Genomic DNA, 27,437 nt, shown 5'->3' on the forward strand with positions numbered 1-27,437 from the left:
CGCTTTCATAGAAGTTTAGTAAACATTACATTTGTATCCCTATGATTTAGCAAGGTATATTCAAGCATTGCTCGACCCCGAAGGAATACGCTAACGAAAGTTACGTATGAGCTTCACATGATCGTACCGTAAAGTGTACTTCGTTTCGATAATACTCACGTCTGTGCTCTAATGAGAGTGCTTACGTTACGTCAGGTTCGTCGCCCGCGTACTTCGACCATCATAATGAGGGAAAAAAGCTAGACGCCTAAAACACCGAAAGAAGGACGAAGAAGCACAGGGAAAGAGCGTCACTTGCAACCGTTTTATTCTCAGAAGAAACGCAGAAAATATATATGCCGCACCACACATGCGCACACCGCACTGCATCAGCTATTCACTACACATCAAAACAAAATACACGAGGTCAATAGAAAGGCATATCTAATCAAGCAACGACGAGCAAAATTCGAACTCAGACATGCGCAAAACCACTGATGTGTCACCTACACACAAGTCGCCTTTCTTCTTTATCCAAAAAGCTTCCATTAATTCCCGGGCCAGAGCATCTGAGCTTTTGGCAAGAACGGAAACGCTTGAAAACCTAGCCTCACAAGAACAGGAATGGCAATGTGCAGACAAATGTGCTGCCAAATTATTTCGAAGTGACAGCTCATGTTCCCTAACTCTGACGTTCAAACACTGACCAGTTTGGCCGATGTAAACCCGACCACAACTAAGTGGGATTTCATACACCACGCCCACCGAGCAATCCACATACTCCGAAGCGTGTTTTCTTCCCACTAGTGGAGGCCCTCGGTGGTTTAGAAATACGTGGACATAGGCCAGCCAACTTACGTGGCGCAGAAAAAACTACAGGCACATTATACCTGCCACATTATACAGGTACATTATACAGGTACATTATATTGTACATTATACTATACATTATACATTATATATTATACATTATACAGGCACATTATACAGCTACATTATACCTCATTACGATGAACCAACTAGCCCAGCAACAAGTACTTCTAACTTCGAACATCGTTTGCGCCACAATCCCTCGTGTGGACACAACACCTTCGTGCTCTGTCTTACGTCCCTAGACTTAGTGTAGTAACGAAACCAGGGACGAGAAATTACACCAATTTCATCGATACAGATTATCGCAAGTACAATCGGTTTGCGACTGTCAAGAGCATTTGTTGAACCCACGGTAAGCCAAACAGGGGTTTCTGTCCAGTCATATAAGCAATTTTACGTTGCTCTGGCAGCAAAATTCACGAAGACATCGTTCGCTTGCTTCGCAAAACGAGAATGCTCTAGAGTTTGGTGCAGCGGCGATTTTTTCAACGATCCCCTGTTCAAATTCTGCGTAACCACTTCGCCCATCTTTTTTTTTTTTTCGCCTTATTTTAAAAAAGAATGCCTGCAAGCGAAGATCAATGTCACCAAAGCTTCTTTTGGACTAGGAAGCGAAACAAATAAGTTGGCACAGAAAACAAAAGAATACGGGGAAAACAAAAGGAACGATGCTTAACTGAAAGAACAAATCGGGGCTCAACGAAAGCCAACGAAAGCCAGATCGAGACAAAGACGAGAACGCGTGACACCATGAAGAGTCGGGGGAAATAGGCGGACAGTGACTGCTGCTCACGACACGAAAATCAAAGGAGCGAGGAATAGAAGCTGCGAAAAGAAAAAATGAAGGAAATGAAATAGCGAGAAATGAAACAGACGCGACAACAGAAAGAGAGAACCGCGGGAGATAAAAGGCGCGGGAGTTGAACGCCGCGTTCGTTCGAAGTCCCGGCAACGAATTCGATTCCCAATTTCGTCTCGGCTCACTGGTTTCCAAGAGAAAATGAGCAGAGAGCACATCGACGGCAGCTGAGACCGCACGCGAACGCTATGGGACGATTCGAACTCACACCCACCTCTCCACGTCCTCTGCAGTGACGGAAAATGTAATTTTAAAAGCCCTCGCCACCGATGCCACCCCCCAAACGTTGTTCGAGCTTCTTGCTAAGTTCTTCCGAAGTCGCGGCTTTTACGGTCGGTGGCTCCGTGCGGAACGCGCACTTCGAACCGAAAATGAGTGCCCCGGGGAACAGTTCATGGTTGCCCGCCATACATTCAAATTATCGCCGGTCTCGATGTGCGAACGGAAAGAAAAAGAAAAGCGGCTCTGCCAATGCGCGCTATATTAGAGGCATATTTCTCTCGGCTGACAGTCGCGCGCCGCAGTCGCTCCCTCATCGGTTCTTGCGGGAACAAAAATAGTGAACGGATCGAGAATTCCCTTTGTGCTTGCTCATTGGCGCTTGCCCCGCGTACGAGCCACGGCGCATTTATCATTGCAAAAAATAATCTAAATTTATTAATGTTCAGTCCACAGATTTTATTATCCCATTGTTTTCCACAGGTTCTTGAGGGCATTGACAAATCAGCACAAGAGAGGAGAGATTAAACTCCATGCTGTGTTCTTAACGCTAAAGCGCATATTCTTTAAACCGCGATTTCATCTCGGCCTACAGTGGCAGCGAGAACATGTATATTGCACGCGCACGGAATATTTCATCGCATGCGCTCCCTTTTAATGTGTGCATAGTAGTCAGCCATTATCGAGGATAACACGGAACTTAACCTCGGTGAGAAACAGTTAAAGCAAATAGTCAAGCTTTTTGGTTTTAAACACGTCAAATATAACCACTGCATTAGAAATGCATACACGGGGAGGGTCTCCGCTTGATGTTTCAGCTATGCGCTCTTGCGGCCAGTAAAGCGAAGGCGTATGAATATTTGGAACCACGTTCACCGAAGCCGGCAGTCATGATCCGCGACTGTCCAAGAAATGAACGTTTAAGCATAGTACCATATAGTCATGATAGTACCATGGTGTTACTCGTGTTGTATATTGCCCCGGAGGTGTGACTCTGAAGACCATGGCAGTCGAAACGGTAAAGATTGAATTACCTATTAGGCGAACTTGTGCCCGTTAAAAGGTGCACTCAAAGCACAACTAAGTAACACTCGCAGAACAATGATAGCGGCGAGCACGATGGTCGGTGAAAGATGTAGTTCATACATGCGTCGTAAAATTTTAGAGCATTATCACTGGTGTCCGGATTGGCTCTAGACTAAACTTGACTACACGGGTCGTGTGCCTAATCTTATCAGAACAGTCTAGAACAATGGCGGAGTTTTCCAAACATTCCGGCGTGTCCTGCGCCGAGCGGCGGTAACACGTGTAATAATTTTTGTAAGTGAAGCTGTTCGACATAAAAATACAGATATAGGTGCGCCTCGCAATATTGTGTGAGCCACGCATCTTTTTTTTTTTTTTTGTTCTGGTGTTATTGTGAGAACGTCGTTAAACACGTACTTTTTCTACGTGCTGGTGCTACTGTGAGAGCGTCGCTTGATATGTAATTTTATATGTCCTGCGTTCGACCACTTCAACCGCTAAGGAGCAGCCGGTGCCTTATTTCTGCGCCATCTCCTTATATCATATTTTCTTTAAAGCATAAAAGATGCTCTTATTTCTGTATTCACTTCACTTGCATTTTCATGCACGGCCTATAATTTACAATGTCCAAGTGGAAGCCACCATGCTGACACATGGTTTGTATGGAACGCTTCCCTATAACATTCGGATTGAGTCTTATTAATAGTAGTAGTAGTGGTGGTGGTTGTTGTAGTAGGAGGACGAGCAAAACTAAATTTTGGGATATTACACGCCAGCGACAATATAATTTCTTTAATGTGTACCGAAATGTGTACCGAAAAAAGCACGGGCGCTTTCGGATTTCGCTTACAACAAAATGCGATTGCCTCAACTGGAATCAAACCCACGCCTTCGAGATAAGCAGCGCATCGCCATAGATACTAAACCCCCACGACGGATCAAAAGGGCCTACAAGAAGTGCATTATCATGTGATAAATAGCCGCCATGGTCTTATCCACCGCCATGATATAAATGACATTAGCTTATTCATATTTACAACAGGAAAAGACGTAAACCTCGTGAACACAAAAATAGTTGAACCAGCCGTCCCGAAGTCCCCACCTGAAGAATTAGCTCAACAAGAGTGCGAAAAAACATTTTGAAGCAGCTTCACTGACCTAACGTCACGAGGACTGGTTAAACATCGGAGCTGGTCGCATCATATTGCTGTTTCATTGCTCGACTTTGCTCTATGCAGTAGAATACCACTTGAACGAACGTTAGTTAAATTTGTACGAACTTTTTCAATCCCCCGCCGTAGCGCCATCATACCCAATGCTAACGCGTTTCAGTTTAACTAAATTAGTGCAGAGCGCATTTCAGTTATACGAACATATTTTGTGACACCATCCAATAGCTCTCAGGTCATATTGATCAGAAATTGTCTCAAAGACTGGGTTCAGACAGGGCTTTGCGTTTTGAGGGCTATGTCACCTGTGACTCTCGCGTTGAGACATGCGCCACTCTGTCTGCCGAAGAGATTGTAGCGAGCGCCCTACCTCAGGAAGAAGGAGAGGAGGAGGAGGAAGTAACCATTGTAGAGGAAGCACCAAGTATTTCAGCTAAAGAACCATAGATTTACTTGGAAAAAGTGAAGTCGTTCGCTGCCCAGCAGAAAATTGTGCCATAGGTTTATTAGAGCTTGGACACAGTCACCCAAGTCATGACCACTGCAGTCACAAGAGCACAAGTGCAGCAAAAGATTGACATTTTTCAAAACATGCTAAATAAGCAGCATTGGATATAAAAGGGTTCAAATTTCATTTCAACAAGTGATGTTGTTTTAGCTCCTGATAACGAGTTGCATAGCTATTTCAGTTCAGCGAATTCTCATTTTAATGAACTTTTTCCTGGTGCCTTGAAGTTCGTTCAAGTGAAGTTTCACTGTAGTAGTTTTCAACAAGACTTCGCGGCGTTAAGTCGGTGAAACTGCTTCAGATTTCAAATTCGTAACGTTTAGTGTAGCGGAGGTGGGTAGTGGAGCTTGCACAATTCCGGTGGCACATACCGCTAAGAGCTGCGTTACACTCCGCAGGCATTAACCTCGACCTCAAAAGGCTGCGTTGCTTTAAAAAAATGTCGCCGACTACACACGCACTGACAGTAGCTTGACAAAAGCGGATACTTGCTCAAGGCATTTCGTATTTATTACTCAGACGAAAGTTTTCAATGACGAGAACAAAAGAATTATTATAGAACATGAAAGATTGGGATCATTTTCGTGGACCGCGCTCGTACTTAACATTCACGTGCTCTCTTCGAAGAACAGCAGCAAAATCACGAACGGTAAGGAGATCCTCCGTTAGAGCAGAGAGCCCGCCCAGCCTCCGACCACTCTCCCCTTAACCGCTGCATTGCTTCCGCTCCCATTCACCAACCTATCGCTTCTTTATCTCAGCCGCGCCACGCCACGACCACGCCCATGGAACGTCATAATTCACGGTCTCACCACGAGGTGACAGCACCTGACCAGCAGGCGCGCTCCCTCTCTCCGTTTGCCCTCCCGTCTCTCCCTCTTTTATCCCCATCCCGTTTTCGTTTCAATCCACTGAGCTGCCCGCTCCCTTCTCGGCGAGAACAGAACTTGGATCTTTTATGGTCGCAGCAAGGGAGAGCTTTGTCGTATGAAACAATCCTTTAATCGACTTCACTTAAACGTCTGTTATGTTCTGGAATAAATCGTTGTTCCTCGCTTTAACTGCCGAAGAATTGGCGTAATCTGCAACGAGTCCAATTATAGCGTCAGTTTTATTGAAAGCGGAGCGACAAGATACAGTGGAACCTCGGTGATACGATCACAGCTCATACGAATTTCGGGGTGATACGAATTTTTCGTTGGTCCCGGCCAAGGCCCATTGGCCTGCAATGTAATGGAGTACGGTTGTTGCGAACCGATTTTCGCCCAGTGACGTTTGATACGAAAGTACGCTACCGCCCAGGTACGAAGCGGTGCTGTCCGCGCTCTCGCGGAAGATGCGCCAAGCACGTGCGAGCGCGGGAACGCAAGCGTGGGCATGCGCGCCACGCTGCCAAAACGTCAGAATCACGGTGTAAGAAAAACACTTTTCTTACGGTCAGAATAAACCTTGAAAGACGCGTCACGGCCTCCGAGACTGTGTGCGCTAATCTTTGAGGCTCCATGTGCCTCCGTGTCCCTTCGCGTTTAGATTACAGAGGACATTAGCGCCATGGTTTTTTTTTTTTTCTAACGCGTCGACGCGGGCTGCTGTCGTTGTACTGTGTTTACACGTGCCTGCCTCGTGCATCAGATATTATTTGAAAGGTGGACGAGGAGCGAAAGAAGGCGAGAACGATCTTGGCGAAAGAGTCAAGCCTCACATTGTCAACATGCGCGAACGTTGAGGTCGCACTTCTGCGGGCACGGCCGTAAATCTCCCAAAAAACACCCCTAACACCTCCGCGATAACAAAATCATAACATGGGACCGTGGTTCTGTAATTTTGTGGCCTTGGTCCATCGCGTCAAAGCGCTTCTTTCGTTACTTTCGCTGCGGTACTCTGGCGTCGTGCAAAAAAGCGTACTGGGTGATTCCACGTAAGATCGAACAACGATGGCTGGTCGACCTCTCAAATTTATTTCAAAATTTTATATATTATTGCCTGATGAGTGGAAAGAACAGATCCGCAATTTGTTTTGCCGCCAAAAATTTTTTCGAAGCACAGGAAATCAATAATGACGAAGAGGTGGAGTGGAGCGCGCATCCGCTCTGCTGTTTTGGCCAACTTTCGTTATGAATTGCACAAAATATATTAAAGTTAGGTAGCTGAAATTTATTTACCTAAATATATGCATGTTTTTGCTTCTGCTCAGGTATTTTTAGTTTCTATGTGTAGTGTAGATGTTTTTATAAAAAACCTCAAAAATGGCGCAATTGGCAAAATTTTCTTCACTTTGAAGGTCTTTATCTCGAAAAAGCCTTGTAGCAGAGCGATAAAAATTCTGCATTACGTTCTTCGCATGCTTATCTACCAAACTGCCAAATCTTGTATTTATATAACTTTTCAGTAAAGAGATATGATCGGGCTAATTTCAAGAAAACACCGAACAATGGAAACTTCTGATGGCAATTAAAAAAAACCCCCATTTTTTAAATTTCTTAAACTTTGTCCACTTATTCTCCACCACATCAGCTTTCACAATCATTAAAAACATGTTGCATAATGTTGTTGCACTAATAGCTACGGCCCCTCCAATGAGACCCTTAGGCAAGGATGGGCAATTCCGACTTCTTGCCCAGCAAGTGTATAAAATGCAGGCAGGATTGAATTTCTTTTTATTAAAAGGCCAGCAGGTACCTAAAAAGGTGTTGCCGGCACTGAAGACGTTAAGTTTGAAAATATTTGGTCACTGCAGCGGCCAAGAGCGCGGGGCTACCGAGCAGGCGCGCGCGCACCCGAGATGCTCGTTGTAAGAGACGGCGTAGTGAGAGTTCGTTTTCACGTCCTCAGACCGATTGAGTTCGAAACAGCAACACCTCTCGGGTGACTTGAACGCACGTGCACCGGTAGTCGCAGTGGTCTGGTTAATTGCGTCGATTTCTTTTTCAGGGGGCATAAGAATGTCATCGTTAAACTGTGCGTTCCGTGAAGATCTTTCATTGCAGTGGTAGGAAAAGCACGCGTAGCACAAGTAGTCTGTCTCACTGACAGTCACTGATCTTTCGGGTGTTAAACGTTTCTTCAAAGCGTATATGCCTAAGTCGGTAACTCTGCGAAATTTTGGCTTCTTTGCAATAATTAAAGGGGTACTGACACGATTTTGAGACATCGCAAAAGGGACATTTTTTGCTTCGTTGGTATGCAGTGTCCACGCTGTCCACACACTGGAGTCGGAGAACACGTATAAAATATTTTAATTTGACTTTAAAGTTTTCGTCGCTGAGCATTTGCAAGCCAGCCACACTGCGAGGACATTATCCCGACGAGTCAAGACAGTTCCTCCGAGTTTGCGAGTTCTGCGTCCTGCATGCAGCCTAAATCTTAGAAATCACTGTCAGGGTCACTGGACGACAATTCACTCATCGTTGTCTATTGCCCCACGAGCAGATGACGGATTTTTCGCTAGTACGTCGCGACATTCTCTATCTCCGTGACGTCACACTGCTATGAAACGACACTGAGAAGCCACCCCCTCGATATCGAAACCGAAAGTGTCTTTTTAAGGTGGCGCTAATTAAAATATATAGGATGCATTCCCAGGCACCACAATAGTCGTTTTAGATTTCTCGACACCAGTATTTTTATTTAATGCAACAATCCGAAATTTTTAAAATTCGTGTCAGTACTCCTTTAAGCTTCTTGTGCTTCGAAAGGTAGTTTCCACAATAGACCCATTCAGAGCTATACTTTCTCGTCATGAGACGCACAGGAGGAGTACAGTAAGAGCAAAGCACAAGAACTATCCGCGCCGAATGAAGTGAGAACAGCGCACCGAACGCGCGGCCAGTTCAGGCCGTCTGCTGCCGACATCTAATATAGGCAAGCGCATCCGGTTACCGATAGTTTTGCTTTATTTTCCTTTGACAATCCATATTTTGCTTTGCCACTGGAGCGCCACGTTCATGCTTTCCACTGATCGCAACTGGCGCAACGCAGTTTCTGTGGCAGCAGCGTGCGTGAAGCGAGCGCTCATAGCTCCCTTATAGAGTTTTCATCTTGCTTCCATCTCCGCCGTGTTATCAGCGCCTAGCTGAGATGGAAACAGAGGGCAGACAGAATAGCGAAGCTCCAGTGCACGTGCGTTCAAGTAACCCGAGAGGTGTTGCTGTTTCGAACTCAATCGGTCTGAGGACGCGAAAACGAGCTCTCACTGCGCCGTCTCTTAAAACGAGTATCTCGAGTGCGCGCGCGCCTGCTCGGTAGCCCCGCGCTTGTGGCCGCTGCAGTGGCCAAATAATTTCAAAAGTAACGTCTTCAGTGCCGGCGACACCTTTTTTGGTACTGTTGGCCTTTTAATAAAAAGAAATTCAATCCTGCCTGTATTTTATACACTTTCTGGGCAAGAAGTCGGAATTGCCGACCCTTGCCTAAGGGTCTCATTGGAGGGGCCGTAACTATTAGTGCAACGACATTATGCAACATGTTTTTAATGATTGTGAAAGCTGATGTGAAGGAGAATAAGTGGACAAAGTTTAAGAAATTTAAAAAATGGGGTTTTTTTTTAATTGTCGTCAGAAGTTTCCATTGTTCGGTGTTTTCTTGAACTTAGCCCGATCATATCTCTTTACTGAAAAGCTATATAAATACAAGGTTTGGCAGTTTGGTAGATAAGCATGCGAAGAACGTAATGCAGAATTTTTGTCGCTCTGCTACAAGGCTTTTTCGAGATAAAGACCTTCAAAGTGAAGAAAATTTTGCCATTTGGGCGATTTTTGAGGTTTTTTATAAAAACATCTACACTACACATAAAAACTAAAAATACCTGAGCAGAAGCAAAAACATGCATATATTTAGGTAAATAAATTTCAGCTACCTAACTTTAATATATTTTGTGCAATTCATAACGAAAGTTGGCCAAAACAGCAGAGCGGATGAGCGCTCCACTCCACCTCTTCGTCATTATTGATTTCCTGTGCTTCGAAAAAATTTTTGGCGGCAAAACAAATTGCGGATCTGTTCTTTCCACTCATCAGGCAATAATATATAAAATTTTGAAATAAATTTGAGAGGTCGACCAGCCATCGTTTGTTCGATCTTACGTGGAATCACCCTACTAAAATTTGGAAGGGGCTACTGCTGTCGCGCGTCACAATTAACACACCTGGTTCATTAATTGAATACGCGCGAACAGGCCGTACATTTACGAGTGCTGGTATGATTTCCGACATCTAAAAACTTAACTGACAATCATTAAGGGTTCCTCCTGACGTTGCTGCGGCCCTGAAAAACAATAAATGAAAATGTACGCCAGCTTTCTTTTGTCGCACGCCAATTTTCTATGCTTTCTGGTGATACGAATTTCGGATGATACGAATATTTGTGGTGGTCCCGCGAGATTCGTATCACCGAGGTTTCACTGTACGAAGTCTTCAGTAGTACAATGAACGTCCAAACTGGCAAAAGATGTGCTCGAGGGACGAATATGAAAATTATTTGTGTGTTTACGCATGCAGCGTGCGGGCGGGTGCGTGCGTTTGTGTGTGCCGCCGCTCGTGATTTTGTAATAATAATTGTTGGAGTTTAACGTCCCAAAGACACGATATGATTATGAGACGCCGTAGTGGAGGGCTCCGGAAATTTCGGTCCCCTGTTGTTCTTTAACGTGCACCTAAATCTAAGCACATGGGCCTCTGCCATTCTGCCTTCATCGAAAATGCGGCCGCCGCCGTCGAGATTCGGCCCCGCGACCTTCGGGACTCTCTTGTTTCTTCAACAGCACGAGATAAAACGCGGTACTTTGTCTCTGGGTATACCGACGCCTGCCTCCTAAACTTAAGCGGACGCTGTTAATGTTGTAAACTTCCACTTCCACCTTCGGCTACATGTGCGCACCGTCATTTGCAGAGCGCGAACCGGAGATAAGCAGGTAAAAGCGCACCGATATTGCTACACACCGCTGGCGCTACGGTGGACCGCAGAACATCTCACTGGTGACCGAAAGCAGTAATCACGCTTCAAGAACTTTGTCGCCTTCACGCTATACCACAATGCAACAGCTTGCTTTCACAAGCGCCCACGGACGGCGCTGCTTCGATAACAAAGTGGAAAGGGAGAAGTACTTCTAAGAATTGTTAGCACTTCCATCGTGCGTCTGTTTGTAGACAAAACGAATTCGCAGGAGAGACAGTTTACCTATCATTATTTCCCCCATTTCCATTATTTTATCTGACCGTTGACACTGGTTCGAGCGCCGCCGCATGGTTGTTCAAGGTGCCACTGGCAACTCGTCGAGTCGAGCGCGATAAAGTAATCGGTCTACAAGCCAACGTCTAAAAGTTGCATCGAACTTATGCGCGAAGAACAAAAAAAAGAATGAAAGAAAATTAATCGCTACAAGTCATTGCGACAGTTAACTATCTTATAGGCGGCCATCAGAATGCCGTAAGTTGGCGTATCGTACAAACGCCCGCGTGGCGGGAGTCATAACATCTCGCTGAAAAGCTTCACCTTTCCTGCTTTATTTTTTACAGCGCCATGCGAATATCGGTCGAATTAGGGCTCGAGGGGCCCGCGCTCATGGGGCCCACGACTGTACTACCGCCAGAGCCACTGGAGTGTACCAAAAGATTGCATTCTAGACCACCCCATACTCCTATACTCGGTTGCCAGCTAAGAATGCCCAGAAAAGTCTCACTCAGAAAAAAAATGCATCGATCGCACTCGTTCATTTCTATGATGTTAAGCACCTATCCTGTGTGTCACCTGTGTGATATTGCCTTTCGGACGCATGTTTGTGTCAATGGTTTTCGGTCAATTACTTGAACTTGCCGGCACAGTTTAGCAAAGAAACAAATATTACTGCTCAGCCAAACCTTGTCATTGGTGTAGGGACGACAAGTTTTTATGCATTGATATTTGTATCATTTACATTAGCAGAGAAATAGTACTCACGGTTCAAACGGCAATCACCTAGGACGATTCGCTTACATAGATGAATGGCAGGCGAGCCACAATTCAGGGGGCGGTGCTTGTATTCATTCTTAGGTTGTAACCGACTATAGAATACTATCCGAAAATACTTCTGGGCCCCATAACGTTATGCGCACGTAGTGCACGCGAAATAATAAACCTCCAGAGAGCACGCGGCATTGTGACCCGGTTTTCCCGAATCGCCTTCTGAGAGCTATCTCATGCGATTCATACCAAACAGTTTATTGAAAAGATGCGGCAACTGTGTTTGGTGTATTCCCTAAGAATCATCACGCAGGTTTTGTGCTTAAGAGGACATCACGGGCCGGCGACCGAGGAGGCTGGCTGGTCAAAGCTAGCTGCCTGAAATCATGCTCTCCCCTACATTTTTTCCCCACCACCTCAATGACAAATTTTTCCGTTGGAAATCTTTCAACTGAAACACGATTCACGAGAGCGCTGGTAAAATTTTGTCTTATGCTTACCTCAGGATTCTCGATGGGGCGGTCGCATTTCGGTGGAGGCGAAATGGTAGAGGCCCGTGTACTTAGATTTAGGTGCACGTTAAAGAACACCAGATGGTCGAAATTTCCGGAGCCCTCCACTACGGCGTCTCTCATAATCATATCGTGGTTTTGGGACGTAAAACCCCAGATATTATTATTATCGATGGCGGTGCTGGACATCTTAGCATTAGGAAAGCCCGCCTGTTTTAACGAAGCAGCATGGGTACCTGTCACACAAATTGCCACAAGCGCGCGCTGACGCGTAGCACGAGTAGTCAACCGTGGTGTTACTCGTCAGCTTTCGTAGCACCAGCACGAGAGCAAAGAGCCCCGACACAATACGTGGCTGTGGTCGAGCGCGCGCAAAGCAGGAATGGAAACTGAGCCAACTGCCTAAATCGACCCAAATTGAGAAGCCTCGAAAGCGTTATCGCTGGCGTCGATCTCGCTGCTTCATACAACGTCATAGCCCTAGCGCCACAAATTGTAACGTTGTCTTATCTGGACCGCAAGGGTGAAAGGGGAAGGTTATACGCAACATCCACTACCGGCATGTGCCCAGATGTTTCGCACTACTCGGCTTTCAAACCTGCCTCAAGCGTGCTGCAAAGGTGCAGCGTAGTCAACTTGCGTTGTCATTGCTGCTGTGATAAGGACGCCTGTAAAATGTGGTGCCTCTTGCTAAAGGAAAGCGAAGGGGGGTTAGATAGCAAGTGGCTGCCACCAGGGGCGTGAGTGAGTGAGTGAATAAACTTTATTACAAGATCCGACATGTTTGTGGTCCGGGCTAGACCGCACAGGTAGACACCAGGAGACCTTGTCTCCCTATAGCCTCCCTGGCCTGCTGGATAGCCCATCTTTGGTCTTCTACCTCCGAGCTGAGCAGCACTAGCCGCCACCGCTCCCGGAGGGCCTCAGGAGAACTTGATAGGTTAGGGCATTCCCACAGTATATGTTTATACGAAGCCCTTACTGTTGTGCATAGTAGGCAGAATTTTTTTTTTTCGAGGGGGGCACCTCCTTGATCTGAAGTGGGGTCCGGGCAGGCAGATGTGGTCGAGTCATTTTGTGCTCTGTATGCCATGGCGAAAAAAAATTAGAGGGGGGAAGGGGGGGGGGGGGACACGGGGTGCTACCCCATGGCTACGCCACTGGCGGCTACGGAATCGGACGGCAGCGTGAACGAAGCCCGACTGCTCCTGTCCACGGGTATTTTTCTACAGAGACTTTTCTTTTTGAGAAAATACAGATTTTTTATAAAAATGCTATGCCAGTCAGGCGCCTGTCGTCTTTGTACATGAATACTACGAATATTTTTCCGTACCTAAAGTTGTGCTGAAATGATTAATTAACAAGAAATCTATAATTAACTCTTATTATAAGCTTGAGGACAGTTGCTTACATGGAAAAGTTGTAGGATGTGACAATTTATGGCACACCATTTTTTTAGGAACCGCAAAAGACACACGTGGTTTGAGGTATTAATAATCGATATTCAAGGTCCCGATCGAGGCGATATGGACACGCAGGAAAGGCCGCCGCTGTGTTGCGTCAGACCGGAACTTCACATGACAAACAGAAAAAAGGGCACGTCGCATCAGAATCTGGTCAGAAAAAGCGGCCAAATTTCAAACAAAATGTTCCTGCACATTCGGGAACGCCACTTGTTTCCTTCTGATAGTGAGCTTCGTTGTTTTATGTACAAGTTCACTAGAATTTGATCCCTGATAAACAAATTTATTTTTTATTCGTATGTGTGTCCTGCAGCATAAAAGTGTCTTGCAGCATAGAACATCAACTGACATGCAAACATAGAACTTATATTCTTCAGCAGAGTTCAGCAACAGTTGGGCTTTCATAAAGAAAAAAAAAACATTTGTTACTTTATTTTGTTTATCAATCTTTTTTGTCTCTAGTGTTACACTAATCAATTTATCGACATTGATATTCTGATTCTTCAAAAGTAAAAGACTATATTGTGAGTTATACAGTACTGTCAATCTATCCGTGAGTTGGTTGATCAGCTAACCTTTCACTCAACCAGTCAATCAATCAAGCAGTAAATAATCAATCAATCAAGCAGCAAACTTGCCGCGGAGACTGCCCCACTTGTTTGCATTGTTGTGGGTTAGTTTAGCGAGTAATCCACGACATTCCCTACGCATGTGGGGTGGTTGCAGGAAAAAATTAGACGCACGGACGAAGGAAAGAAACACGAAGACGTCCGTGCGTTTAATTTTTTTTGCTGCAACCACTCAACATGTAAGATCACCAACTAGCCCAGTTGCAAACCGTTCTAATCCCTACGCGTTCACGCGAAAGGTACTCCGAAATGAAAGTCTTTCGGATATACGTGAGCGTGTCTTCCCCCTGGAGCTTTCTGCAGAGCTGAGTTACCGCATAACCGCATTCGTTCTTCCCGCTTCCCGACCCCGCAGGACCAATCACCGAGGCCGTGTTAAGCCAAAACAGAGCCGAGCCGAGCCGGAGCCCCCCCATCGAGGTGGATCGAAGTCCACCGAACCCGGAATGCCTCTGCGAGCACCCGACGCAGCCCGCTCTTCCTCCTCGCTCTCGCGAGGGTTTTTCATCCCGCGGCCTGTGAGTCACGCTTTCCCACAGGGCACGCTGGAGCTGGGGGGCCTCCACCAAAACAAGCCCGCAAAAGGGAGCGGCAGCAGCAGCAGCATCAGTCTTGGAGGCGTCGTTTCCCGCAGAGAAGGAAGCCGGGAAAGAAAGGAAAAGAAGGAAGTGGCCGCATCCTCCGCTCCCACTTCAAAGCATCACGCGCGTTCTCGCTGGATGGTTCTGCGGACTTGTGCTGCTCGTGTGTCAACGACGCCGCAAGTGCGGCCGTGCACGTCATGGGTGTGGTGGTCCGTGAAACCGTGCGACCGGTGACAAGACAATCGGTGGTGATAGTGAACGTGGTGCTGCTTCTAGTCGGTGGCCTGTATGACACCTGTCATGCTTTGGGTGAGTCATTGAGTCAAGCTGACGTCATCTAACAGTAATATTTGGAAAGTGACGCTAGCAACAACTCATTTCCAAGACTCAGTTTCCCATATATTCATTCAACCATAACTTTGTTTCTAAGGGCCTGCTTGAGCACGCATGCATTTCGTAGATAGGAACGGGGCGCACAACACACTGTTTCACAAAGTGCTTTGTTTACCTGCTCCTAAATGAAGAAAGCATGCCGCTCACCATCCGAATTTAGCCATGTATTTGACAGAACTCTTCAGTATTCGTCAACTCACAACCTATAGCAACATTGCAATTTTATGAATGATACTGAAAGCATATGTAAAGCGTTCAATGAAGATATAATCTCACATATGCAACAACAGAACAGAGTATTCTACCAACTATACTCATACCTTGCAGGGAGGATGGCTTTCCTGTATTCACCGATATAGTTTGAGCATTGCAGAAAAACATCAGTGGGTTGTATATATAGCCTACTATTAGCAGCTCAAAACTTGAAAACAGTACGCTGCTGGCAATCACATCGATAGACGCCAAGTGGTGTAGCCCAGTGAGAACCAAGATTCGCAGCACAGCGAGCTAAACCAGGACGCCATTTTTATCGATCCGTGGTCTCCGCAGCCGAAACGTCCTGTCGTATTCCTTTCTGTAAGTGCGCGTGCTCTACACGCAGCAGTGTTCTGTGATAGCGACAAAACGGTAGTCTACTTCAGCGCATGCATGAAAGCTTACGTCACGACCCTATAGCGAAAAAGTGCGTTGAGGAAATAATACGAAAGTTGAGCATGCACGCTTCTCCCCATGCAGTAAAAAGCAGGTGTTTTCGTCTACACTACCCCACACGGCGCTACATAGGTGAGCCTATAGCTCAAAGTTGTTGCGCTGCTTGCGATGTGCTAGATGTTATTTCTTTGACATCACAGGTAAGTATAGTCATCTTTTTTAGTGGTCTAAAGAAATGCCACTAGGCTAACATGAAAATTTCGGACGTAGACCTGTGACGCTCAAAGCAGCGGATGCAAAAGGGCCACATTACATATTATGGCACAAAAGTTATACTTTAATGTATTCGTTCATGTAGACATCATTCAAGAGATCGTAAGGCTTACCCCCATACCCCCCCCCCCCCGCACGCACGCACACACACACACACACACACAACACCACACACACACACACACACACACACACACGCAGTAATTTCGAAGGTCTGCCAGAATAATTACAGTAACGTGTCGGGGCTTTTCTTTTTGGAAATACCAGACGCATTAATCAGAAATGCATAATAATAATAAAACAGGCATCAATGGTGCGATCTTGTACGCATTCCAAATAAACACGGAGGCGTGGCGTTACATCCAGCCGCACGCGAATGGCCCATTTGAACCGCGAAAGACGTCACCGCCCTGCATTGACCAATCGAGTGCGGTCACGTGCGGTCACGTGCGGCTGGATGTAATGCCACGCCTCCGTGTTTATTTTGGAACGCGTACAAGATCGCACCATTGTGGTGCGATCTTGTACGCGTTCAAAATAATCAAATCGCTTACACTACAATGCCTCATGAGCTTTGGTAACATGCCAAACATCGTAGGCAGTGGCAGCGCAATAATACCATACGTACTACTATATACTCTGCAATGTGTGGTGTGTTCTAACTTTGTTTTGTTCACTGTAAGTAAGCAATGGCAATAAACTTGAGTATTTAAACAGGAACTCAATTAGAATTTCGTCTACCTACAAGAGCAAAGCATGAAAAGAGGGAGCAAGTAATTAGTTTTCGAGACGCGCACATGTTTTGCATGATGATAAGGTACAATTATGGGACACATGTCTCTCGCGCGCAAAATTTCGTCTGAACTGAAATAGAAAATGATTCGCTTCGTAAGCCGCCCCTCCCTCCTTACGGTCGAGTATAACCTTCCAAGATCCAGTCACAAATTGGTGCGATGCCGGATTCCTTCCTAAACACAAGTGTACTCGGCCTTTATGTGTTGGCTCTGTTATCAAGAAAGTGAGCAATGCAAAAAAAGCTATATTTCTTTTACTTCCTTTAATCAATAAGAGTCGTGGCATAATGTAAAAGCAAAAGCGTCATTAGTGTCATTCCCTGACTTCATGTTCTTGAGCGTGCTCATCGTCATTATACATCTTCGCTTTCCTTCTGTCTCCTGTATGCCGGCTGAGTTAATGTACAGCCTTCTTCAAACAACTATCTGAGTCTTTCCATGGGCGTAGTCTGCAAGTGGTGTCAATCGTGTAGCGTCTGAGCAAACGTAAGACGTAAGACATTATTGATCTTTATAGGCCTATTACATCAGTAGATGTAATATTGCCCACGTTTTTAATCTCAGAGCCCTTCCTACGGAGCATTTCGACCGCTTTAGAGCGAATCGAGACCCCTCTGACTCCAAGTATCAATGGTTCAGACCTTGGACACGTGGCCACATGCCGAAAGTCCTGCCTTTGTTTTTTTTTTTTTTTTTTTTTTTGTGAGCACTTTCACTGCATCCAGCGGTCGCTTCCCCACCCCATCGTCGCAGAGGCTCCCGAGATGCACAAGATGTACGTGGACTCCAACCTGAAGCTGGGTGACGGTGTGGACCTTATGTGCTCACTGAAGAGAGGATCGGCGCCGGTACACTTTAGCTGGTACCACAACGGCCGTGAAATACGCGCCGAGGACAAGCTCGGAGATGTGGTCAGCCTACAGGGGAAGTCCATCCTCGTGGTGCGCGAGATCACGCGCGATCACATCGGCAATTACACCTGCTCCGTCCGCAACCCGGCTGGCTCGGACAGCTACACCGTCAAGCTCTACGTGGACGGTAAGTGCAACAGGCCTACAAAACACGCCTCTTACGCAACTGCCTGCGACGCTGGTTTGATAACAGCAGGAAAAATATAAAAAAGGTGCGAGATTGCGGCGGGAGAGGTGATAGCAAAAAATCTATCCGATAACAAGTAAATGGAACGTACATGACGACAGAAGTTATGCGAGCGTTCACGGGGCTCATTTTCACAAAACATTTTCTGTTCGAGTTGGGCGTAGAATTTCAAGAAATCGTGATGCTGGGCATTGGAATAAATAAATAAATAAATAAATAAATAAATAAATAAATAAATAAATAAATAAATAAATAAATATCATTGCCGAAGCCGGCTGGCCAATGTCAAAGAGACCTTACGATCGAAAAGCTTAGTGAATTTGGCCCCAGGTAATTCGTAATACTTATGTGTGCACATCTGCACTGATGACATATCGTTGCAAAAGGTGTACGGTAGCAAGAATGGTAAATACACTTTCTTTAAGTAAAAGCAAGCCAGTTTACTAGTTTCTTCACTCGTTGCGTAAGTCTGATTTTTCTGAATGTTTGAGTACAGGGACTGTCAAAATCAGAGACTCGTACTTCTTTTGACTTGTTCGTTTTTCTCTTTCAGTGAAACCAATTTGGATCAAGGAGCCAGCAGACGGATCAGCTTCAACTGGATCTAATGTTGTCATTCACTGCAATGCCTTCGGTTACCCTGTTCCGAGGGTCGAATGGAGCAAGGAGAGAGGTAGGAAGACTATATTCTCATACCACGCAGTCAGATATGCCTGCTTCGATTGTCTATATCGCAACATCACAGTTAGTCTTCGTATATACTCTATTGTTCTAGGTTTCATTCGCAGAATAACGACATGAGTGAGATGTCTCGCAAGTGAAAGAACAAAGGTAGACACTAGATGACAAGAGTGTTTCAGCTAAGTTCATAGCAGAAAACAGGTCGATTTCTCATATTGCATTTACAAAAGTAAAACGACATCTTCCGCGACACGCTAATAATAAAACCCCGAGTTCGCGAAAAAGTAAGCAACCGAGGAGTTGGCTATCTAAGTCACTAAGGAATGCCACTAAGGAATGCAGAAAAACAAGACCGAAACAAACATCATCACAAATGTCGCTGCGCAACTTCAGCGTTAAACGAGACTATTTCCTCATTCTTGTGCCCGCCTTTTCTGCCACAGAAGACAGAGACTTCGAGCTTGTCCGCATGGGCGACAGGTTCAACATGGCGCCAAACGGTAGTCTGCAGATCCGCTCTGTGAAAGCTGAAGATGCTGGCCACTACAGGTGTGACGTCAGTAACGGACTCGGGAGCGGCCTTTCCAAGATCATTAACCTCGCCATAAGCAGTAAGTCGTAAATGCTTTAATTAGGGCTGATTAGACAATTGGTGGAGCGATCAAGTTACACGGTAGCGATATAGTCTAGTGCAGTGGTTCTCAAATGGGCGTCCGCGAAGCCATTTTTGGGGGTCCGCATGACCCATCCTCGAAAAAAAAAAAACAGTTTTTTGGAGGCACACTATGTCCCATGACAGCGGCCCCTTTAGATTTTTGATATGCTTCACCGCATAAATTTCTTGCATTGCGGCGGAGTTGACTTATGTTTCCCCTTCTCCATGAGATGGTTGTAAAGCTTTTGTTGCAGTTTTCTACGACATATGCACGCGAGCATACTTTTTCTGGGCTTGCATATGTGAAGGTCAAACATAGCTAGAAAGAGGCTGAATGTGGCTGCAGACCGTACAACTTATTCACAAACTGTTGAGATCGAATTGGCGTGGCAGTTTAGTTTGACCATTGTTTGCCAGGGAGAAATAAAAGGCACCCAATCCACGCTGCAAATTGTGTTAAGTTATGACCCCCCCCCCCCTTTCTTTCACTGCAAGGGGTCCCTCATCATCTCCACAGGTCCACAAGGGGTCCCCGAAACATCCATGGCTGAGAACCACTGGCCTAGTGGATGCAGTTTTCCACGAGAGTGGTGCGTGGTGCGGAAGTAATTTCGGTATTTGAAGTCTGCAGCGTTGCAAATCTTGTAAGGCTATTTGAGGATCGGCTTGTCAGCATTCTCGCTGTGGATCTCAGAGGACACGCGCTCAAGACGAGCTACGGTCCTTCAGATTCTCAGCAAGAAATCCGAGCTTGGTTGCCTAGATGATCGTTGTAGGATGGTTGGATTACACCTACAAACAAGGCCGCTGTCAGGGAGTGCTCCTGTTCATCAATGTCTCTCCCACGAGGAGCTTACTGTGTAGTACACAAAGTGGACGTGCCTCCGCCAACAGGCTAGTGCCTTCTGATTTTCTGAAACTTAAGAGATACAGTTGACTGAAGCCATAACTACTTTAGTTTGAGCGATCTGATGTCTGCCGCGAGTCTCGGGATACACATTGGTTTATTGAGCGGATACCAGCGACTTCGCATCTCCTACTTGATGTTCCGCGATGGAGGCTGACTGGAATGCGTTAACTTGATGTTAGCACCGTTGATGTGTGCTGAACATGCGACGTGGCTTTCGTGATATTAATCTCTGTATTATTAATTTTCTGCCAGTAACCTTAATCGCGATCAAATATATTTTTCGTAATAATGTGTTGTTACCTGTTTCTATAAATTACTACTACACTTTAACCCCAACTAAGCTTACGTATTTGTGATAAAGTAAAGTTGTTCAGTTTCGTGTGATTTCTCTTTCTTTTTCAGCACCGCCAATAATTCTGGAACGAATAGAGGAGACAACAGTTCGAAGAAGTCACAGCGTCCGGTTGAAATGTGAAGCAACGGGCGACCGCCCACTGACAGTTCATTGGTTCAAGGACCAGAGGCCATACCAGGCGACAGTGCGGGAAGGGTAAGGTCGTGTCTAGCAATCACCCCATATCGCCACACCGTTTCAATGCGCACAACATGCGACGTAGGCTTTCACCTGCTCTTTGGCCGAAGAACAGTGTTTGACAGCCATCGTTCTTTTCGCAGGTTCGATATCATCGAGCGAAGCCTTCCAGGTGGCGTAATTTCCGAGCTCCTCATTCAGAACAGTTCGACGTCCGATACAGGCGCTTACGTCTGCAAAGTTTCCAATAAGTTCGGCAACGTGACGTCTCTCACAAAGCTCTATGTACTAGGTAAGCATTACGACCTATACAAGGACTTACTTTTGGTCAGTAAATTGTAAAAGAGTGAAAAAGTGAGGACCAGTATGATTTGTCCTAATGAAAATAGCGACCAGAACAGCCTTAAATATAACTCAGCGCTGTCCGTGTCTGATTCTATGTATTCCGTGTTGTATCTAACGCTGCACAACTCAATTCAAAGATAATTAGAATAGCTGTATTTACAAGAGAGATAATAATCTTTAATGAAAATCCCGGAGAGGTTAGCCTGGTTTGTCGCCTGGCTTGCTACTCCAGGTGTCGGGTGATGACTATGTGTATACTATCATCACATATACGCACAAATAGTACGTACAGTCACAAACGCACATATATACATAAAAGGAGTCATTCACAAACTTTGGTTAAGTCGAATATTTACAAATAAAACTATCAGGGCAAGGGACATGTCATGGAGGCGAGCCATCAGGTGACAGCGCGGCAAAGGCGGCGGTGAGAACAGTGTCAACTTAACGATGCGAGATTTATCACTGCCATCCCAATGTCAAATTTTGCGGATGTGCTGTCGTTTTGCTCGCGATATTGTCATACTGTCAGTCTTCGTTTATCAGCTTTGTCACTATTACTCGCGATACGTCAGCATTCGAAAACCCGCTCGTCTCCGGCTTAATAATGCCAAAGTAAACGGCTTGTTTCTTCGCGCAATCACTATAGAGCTCGTGTGTTGCTACAGTATACTCAACGGAACGAATTTATGGGGCGATACTTTTCTACTATTTCTGAACTCAAGCCTTTGAAATATTCATCATGCGTAAAGTGCAGCGCTTACGGGGAAACTACGGACGAAAGAGAAGAAGCAAACAGGACTATAGTGCTGCCTGTCCTGTTAGACAGCACTTGTCCTGTTGGCTTCTTCTCTTTCGTCCGTCGTTTCCTGTGCGTGCTTCACTTTACGCACGATCAAGATGTACCAACTCGCTCAAGTTTCTGTATTATTGCTGTGAAATATTCTTTTCTTGTAGAGCCACCATCGCCACCTGTTAGCATCAAAGTCTTGGACGTCAGGAGCCGCACAGTCCGACTGATGTGGCAAGCGCCCTACTCGGAGGTGTCCACGTTCCACGTGCGCTTCTGGAAAGAGAACTGTGAGTTGAACATGCACGACCCCCAATTAGAAGGAATGTGATCGTTCTGTTAGAACTATTAGAACGTGTGCGAAAGCGTTGGCGCAGTAAAAGCTTATGAAAACAAGCATATAAAAACAAGAAGTGGTAGCTTCACAGCCTCACAGCTTCAGAAGTGGTAGCTTCACAACCAAACAAACCGAGGATAGCTATAAGGATACCGCAAGTGCAGTTGCAGTCCTCTTGGGTGCATCGACAAACTTCTTTTCCTTTTTTTCGGCACCACGCAGCCCAAAGTAGGAAGCTGACCCTGATCACGGTGTCAGGATCGGAAACCTCCGTCTACCTGAGCGACCTCCTTCCCGGCACATCCTACGGTGGCTACCTACTGTCCGAGAACAGGGTCGGAATGAGTGCACCATCTGCGTCCCTTCATTTCACCACGAGCGAGGAAGGTGAGTGGTAATGTCAAGCGCTATACTTCGTCAATGTACAGGCCGGCGCATCTGCCTATGTCACATCGCCCCTGTTGTGGATTACTTGGACCGCTTGCTTGCCTCACTGCCGTTACTGCAGACGCCGTGGAGGGCAGGAAGTAAAGACACAAGACGAGCAATGTGTTATCAATGTGTTCTAACTATCTAACGCAGCCGGTAACATAAATGCTTCGCGTCAAGTTGTTACTGCATGAGCGCATAACAGCAATTCTATTAAACAGCAGAGCATCAGCACGTAACTCGAAGGCTGTGAGTTCGGGCCCCACCGACGTCAAATGTTCTTTGCCATCTATTCTAATTCGTTTCAATTGATGCCACAATTACTACACTACAGTTAAAAACAACAAATCATGTCTCCTATGCTTTCCTTGGCCTCACTGGTGGGTTCATTTGGTTGTGTCTAACAAAGAAACGAGCCTCTCGAACAATACCTGTAGGGTTATTCTATAATATTCTCCCAACACGTGAATACAAGGGCGACACCAGCAGGGGGCTCGGAAAGGGGGGCAGCTGCCCCCTAAAATTACCGCTAGCCCCCCTTTGCCCCCCCCCCCCCCCAGAGCAAACATACTCAGTATAGAGCGCATAAGTCACCAACCTCCCCCCCTCCCCCGCCCAGTAAAAAAATCTTGGCGCCGGGCCTGCGTGAATATTAAATCTTGTCATAACGTGGCATGGCAGCATAGGCCTTGTAAGGCACAGCGTCGCTAAGAAACATAACAGTGATCGCTTGTGTCGTGTTCTTCTCTCTTTGTCTCCGTCGTCAGTGCGCGCTCTCCAGTAACCATGAATGCATACCAACTCGCCCAGTTCTCTGCTTTGTTATAACAATGCTGTTATTAGCACTGCTGTACTTTTGTACCCAAGTAACCAATTCTCCATGTGTTTTCTCATTTTTAATACGGTTCACATCAGTGAATATATAAAACTGCGTTTCCACCATTACAACAGATCACGTAATAAATGACGTGATCGTAAACGTTACAAAGCCTCTATGGCAAAAATCTACTGTATTTATCATATGCTCATTCAATGGTCTTAAGTTGTTTTTTTACGTTTTCTCCAAGCTTATGCAAACATTGCACTATTCCTTCTACTGACGCAGCTCCAACCGCCCCTCCGTTGGACATCCGGGTCGTCGGGTTAGGCAGCACGCACGTCAAGATCGAGTGGAAGGTGAACGCAGCATCTTTGCGCATGATAGATAAGCGCGTATGCACTTTCTGCGTTCCCTCTGCCGTGACAACAACAACTTGTTTCACGGCGCTTTAAGCTTTTTAAACTAAGTTTGGAACGTTACAGTTTTCACACTGGCGACGCTACTGCAATTTTTCATGGTAAATACGCCAGCTATTCGCTTGATTAATGCCTTACAGGCTGAAAACGCCGGCTCCCACCGGTAACTCGAACACTGAAGGTAATCGTAGCATTCCCAACGCATTCCCAGTAGCATTCCCAAGATTGCTGCGACGCTTTGTCACGTTCATGATATTTTCGCAGTGCTTTGACGCTCGAACTGAAGCTACATAAACTAATTGTGCAGACATTTTCTCGTTCTTTTTTTCTAATTCTCAAGAATTTTTCTGTCGTGCAGGAAACTGTGTGAAGTTACTAACAATGTGAAACTGTATCCTATTACGTTCGAAACATAACGGAATGCTGCCGGACTCGCCAGGGAGGTGCTGTGTTCTACATTGTATTGGATACTCGAATCTCGCATAATTGCTAGCAATAAACCACTTGACGACCTTGAAGCTAGGACATGTACTGAACTTTGTTCTTTCTTTCCTTTCTAAAGTCATTTGGCCATTCACCTTGTACAAAGATGAGTTTTTCATCCACACTGAAGGGACACTAAAATGAAGAACTAAATCTGTTTAGAGGCGACAAATTATTCTTCGAGAACTCTATCGTCGTTACTTTCGGTATCATATGTTCATCATAAGGAGAGAAAGCGACGATTAAAGTTGTTTTTTTTTCTACGTTATCTTCGCAAAGTGTGAGTCTTCTTCTAAAGTCTTCTTTAGTATTTTGACCCCATTGTCTCAATAATATTTCAAGAAGCTTGTCCCGTTAAGTCTCCGACTCCCTGTGAACACTATTCAATTCCTTTTTACCGATGAATATTTATGTTGGCCCTGCGCACCCGTGGCGTAACTTCTTTCCGCCGTGCCAACCCTCCCTGCTTAGCTTCCAGCGCGCTGGTCGGGACGAGAGAAGAGAGAAAGCAGTTACAGCGTGCGACAAATCTCCGTAACTTTGCTCGTACTTGACGGAGTCTAAAAATGTTTGCGGTGGTCGATTCGTGGTGCAATAAGCTCCTTTAATAAAGCCATTTTATGGTTACTTGGAAAAGCGTTGCAGGCCACTTTAAAGCTAGCCTGCTACTCTGTATAAGCGACAAAGCTGACGCCCATCTTTGCAAACATTATCGCCTTCTCTCTGCCAAGGTGCCACCCAAAGAGCACCAGAACGGAAAGATACAGGGCTACTACGTTGGACATCGTGCGTACGACTCCCCGATGCTGCCGTACACGTACCAGACCGTGACGGGCGCCGGCGCCACCCAGGCTGTCTTGCGTGCACTGCGACCAAACACACGCTACTCCGCCATAGTGCAGACCTTCAATTCCGCCGGACCGAGTCCGTCGTCTCATCAGCTGGACTTCACCACGCTCGAGGAAGGTACATGTCTAGGCTTTATTCTAACCGTATCTACACCTATAAAGCTTCTCTTCATCTAGTATAAAACTTCAAAGGACCAAGAATCTGTTTGGTTTACTAAGAAATCGAGCTACATGTGAATATCATATGAACAAGAAGGCCCCAAATATCCAGGTCTCATGTTGCCTTCAATGACCCGCCCTAGAAGAAAGAATAACTGGCCCATCGCCAACAATTGAACTGCAAGAAAGACCGCTTGAACGAAAGAAGGGTAACTTTAAGGGCTCGTTTTCTTTGTTAGACACAAAATTAATGACAACCAACAGACAATCAAGCCAAGGAAAGTATATGGGACTTTATTTGTATAAATTATGATATAAATGCGAAGAAATTAAAGTGAACGCAAAGACAACTTGCCGCCGGACGGTACCGAACCTCCAACCTTCGAGTCATGACTCGTAGCCATGAGTCGCCGTCATGGCTACGAGCTGAGCTGACCAACACTCCCAAGTTTAAATGCACATAAATAGCCGATAAAGTGTACGGAAGGATGACCACCGCCGCATCTCAACTGGTAGAGCATCGGACGCGTTATTCGAAGGTTGCAGGTTCGGTACCTGCCGGCGGCAAGCAGTCCTTTCGTCCACATTAATTTCTTCACGTTTATATCATAATTACTACAAATAACATCCCCTATTATTCTCTTGGCTTGACTGTCTGTTGGTTGTCATTAAAAAATACCGCTTGTGGCTTTTAATACTTTGTGGACAACACAAATATCATTTCAAAAATACTAAAAGTTCTCGCTTGAGGCCATTAATATATTTTTTTCTTAATGCCGTATAGTTTGCGTATGCATGTAATTCCTCTGTGTTACTCCAATTGATTTTGTTGTGTGTTCGTGTGTTTTGTCCTGTAGATAAGTGGCGGAAATTACGAGCGTGTTTTTATATTTTTACGCGCATCTTCACATGCTTATGGAACTGTTAAACCCAGAGTGTCATATCATCAAATTCAGAAAATTGCTTTACTCGCGTGCGGCAGCGAGCAAATTTTTGTGAAATATAGGTGTCTTCTATGTTTTTCAATCCTCTAAATTTTTACATTGCTATTTGTTCTTTTTTCATGCGGAAAGGAGCAACCGGCGCCATTGAAGGCGCAAGCATCTCCTATCAACCATTTCAATTGAAGAAAAGCGCTGACGTTTTATTCAAGGAGCTAAAGCCACAATGTCACGAAGCTTTTTTTTTTAGATTTTCTTCGTAACCAGTGCAGGTTATTCAAGTTATCATATATAAAAGGCAGGACGATGCAGTTATAAAGCTTAGAAATGATTGTATATGTATATTTTACATATTCCTCACCTATAATTTGTTCATAAAACAGCGTATACGCATTGTACCTTGATGAGAAGTGGTACCATTACAATTTCCCTCGCTTTGAGGAACACGACCTTCGTTCTCCTTGAGAAGGTCGAATCATTGACTCATCCACTGCGCTTTCTCCATCGGTATGTGTGACACACGCATAACGTTCCTTTCCATTGCATGATATTGCACCAGACCTCCCAGTGGCACCTGCCTTCAGCGTCAGCAGTGTCACATGCTGCTCTGCAACTTTTACCATAAACGAGAGGAAACGAAGGAGCGTAACACGTAAGCTGACCGTTCTTTTTTCTCTAACTCGTCTAGTCATAGGAGAAATTCATGATTATTACGCTTTCGGCAAATGTATTGGCTTGTTGTTCCGTTCTCTATATATACATCCAGAAAGAAAAGTCTCTAATAACAAAATGAGAACTCATTCACATAAGGTTATTATTGCATGTTTTCAACGATATTTTATTTTTTAAAGTTTTGCAGCAGGACAAGGTGGCTACTCACGTTGACTGTAGGAATTGCAGCACTGAAAATGGACCTAATAATGAAATTATTAAAAAGGCGTAAAAGGGTAACTCATTCCGCCCCCGCGCCCGCGTTGATAAGAAGGTAACTATGAAAATGTATATCGTAGCCACCGCAAAGTTTAACGAGAAATAAAACCAATTTCCCAAAGGCTGCTCACAGGACACTCGGATGTATTTCCTGAAGGTGTCTAGCAACTTCTTTAACTAAATCATATCGCAGTT

General features: G+C 45.4%; 1 pseudogene; it reads left to right on the top strand.

Moving 5' to 3' along the window:
• Window positions 1–27,437, top strand: part of LOC119396934 (Down syndrome cell adhesion molecule-like protein 1 homolog) — a 47,042-nt pseudogene that overhangs the window by 13,824 nt on the left and 5,781 nt on the right.

This window comes from Rhipicephalus sanguineus, chromosome 6 (genome assembly GCF_013339695.2).
Source record: "Rhipicephalus sanguineus isolate Rsan-2018 chromosome 6, BIME_Rsan_1.4, whole genome shotgun sequence".
NCBI lineage: Eukaryota > Metazoa > Arthropoda > Arachnida > Ixodida > Ixodidae > Rhipicephalus > Rhipicephalus sanguineus.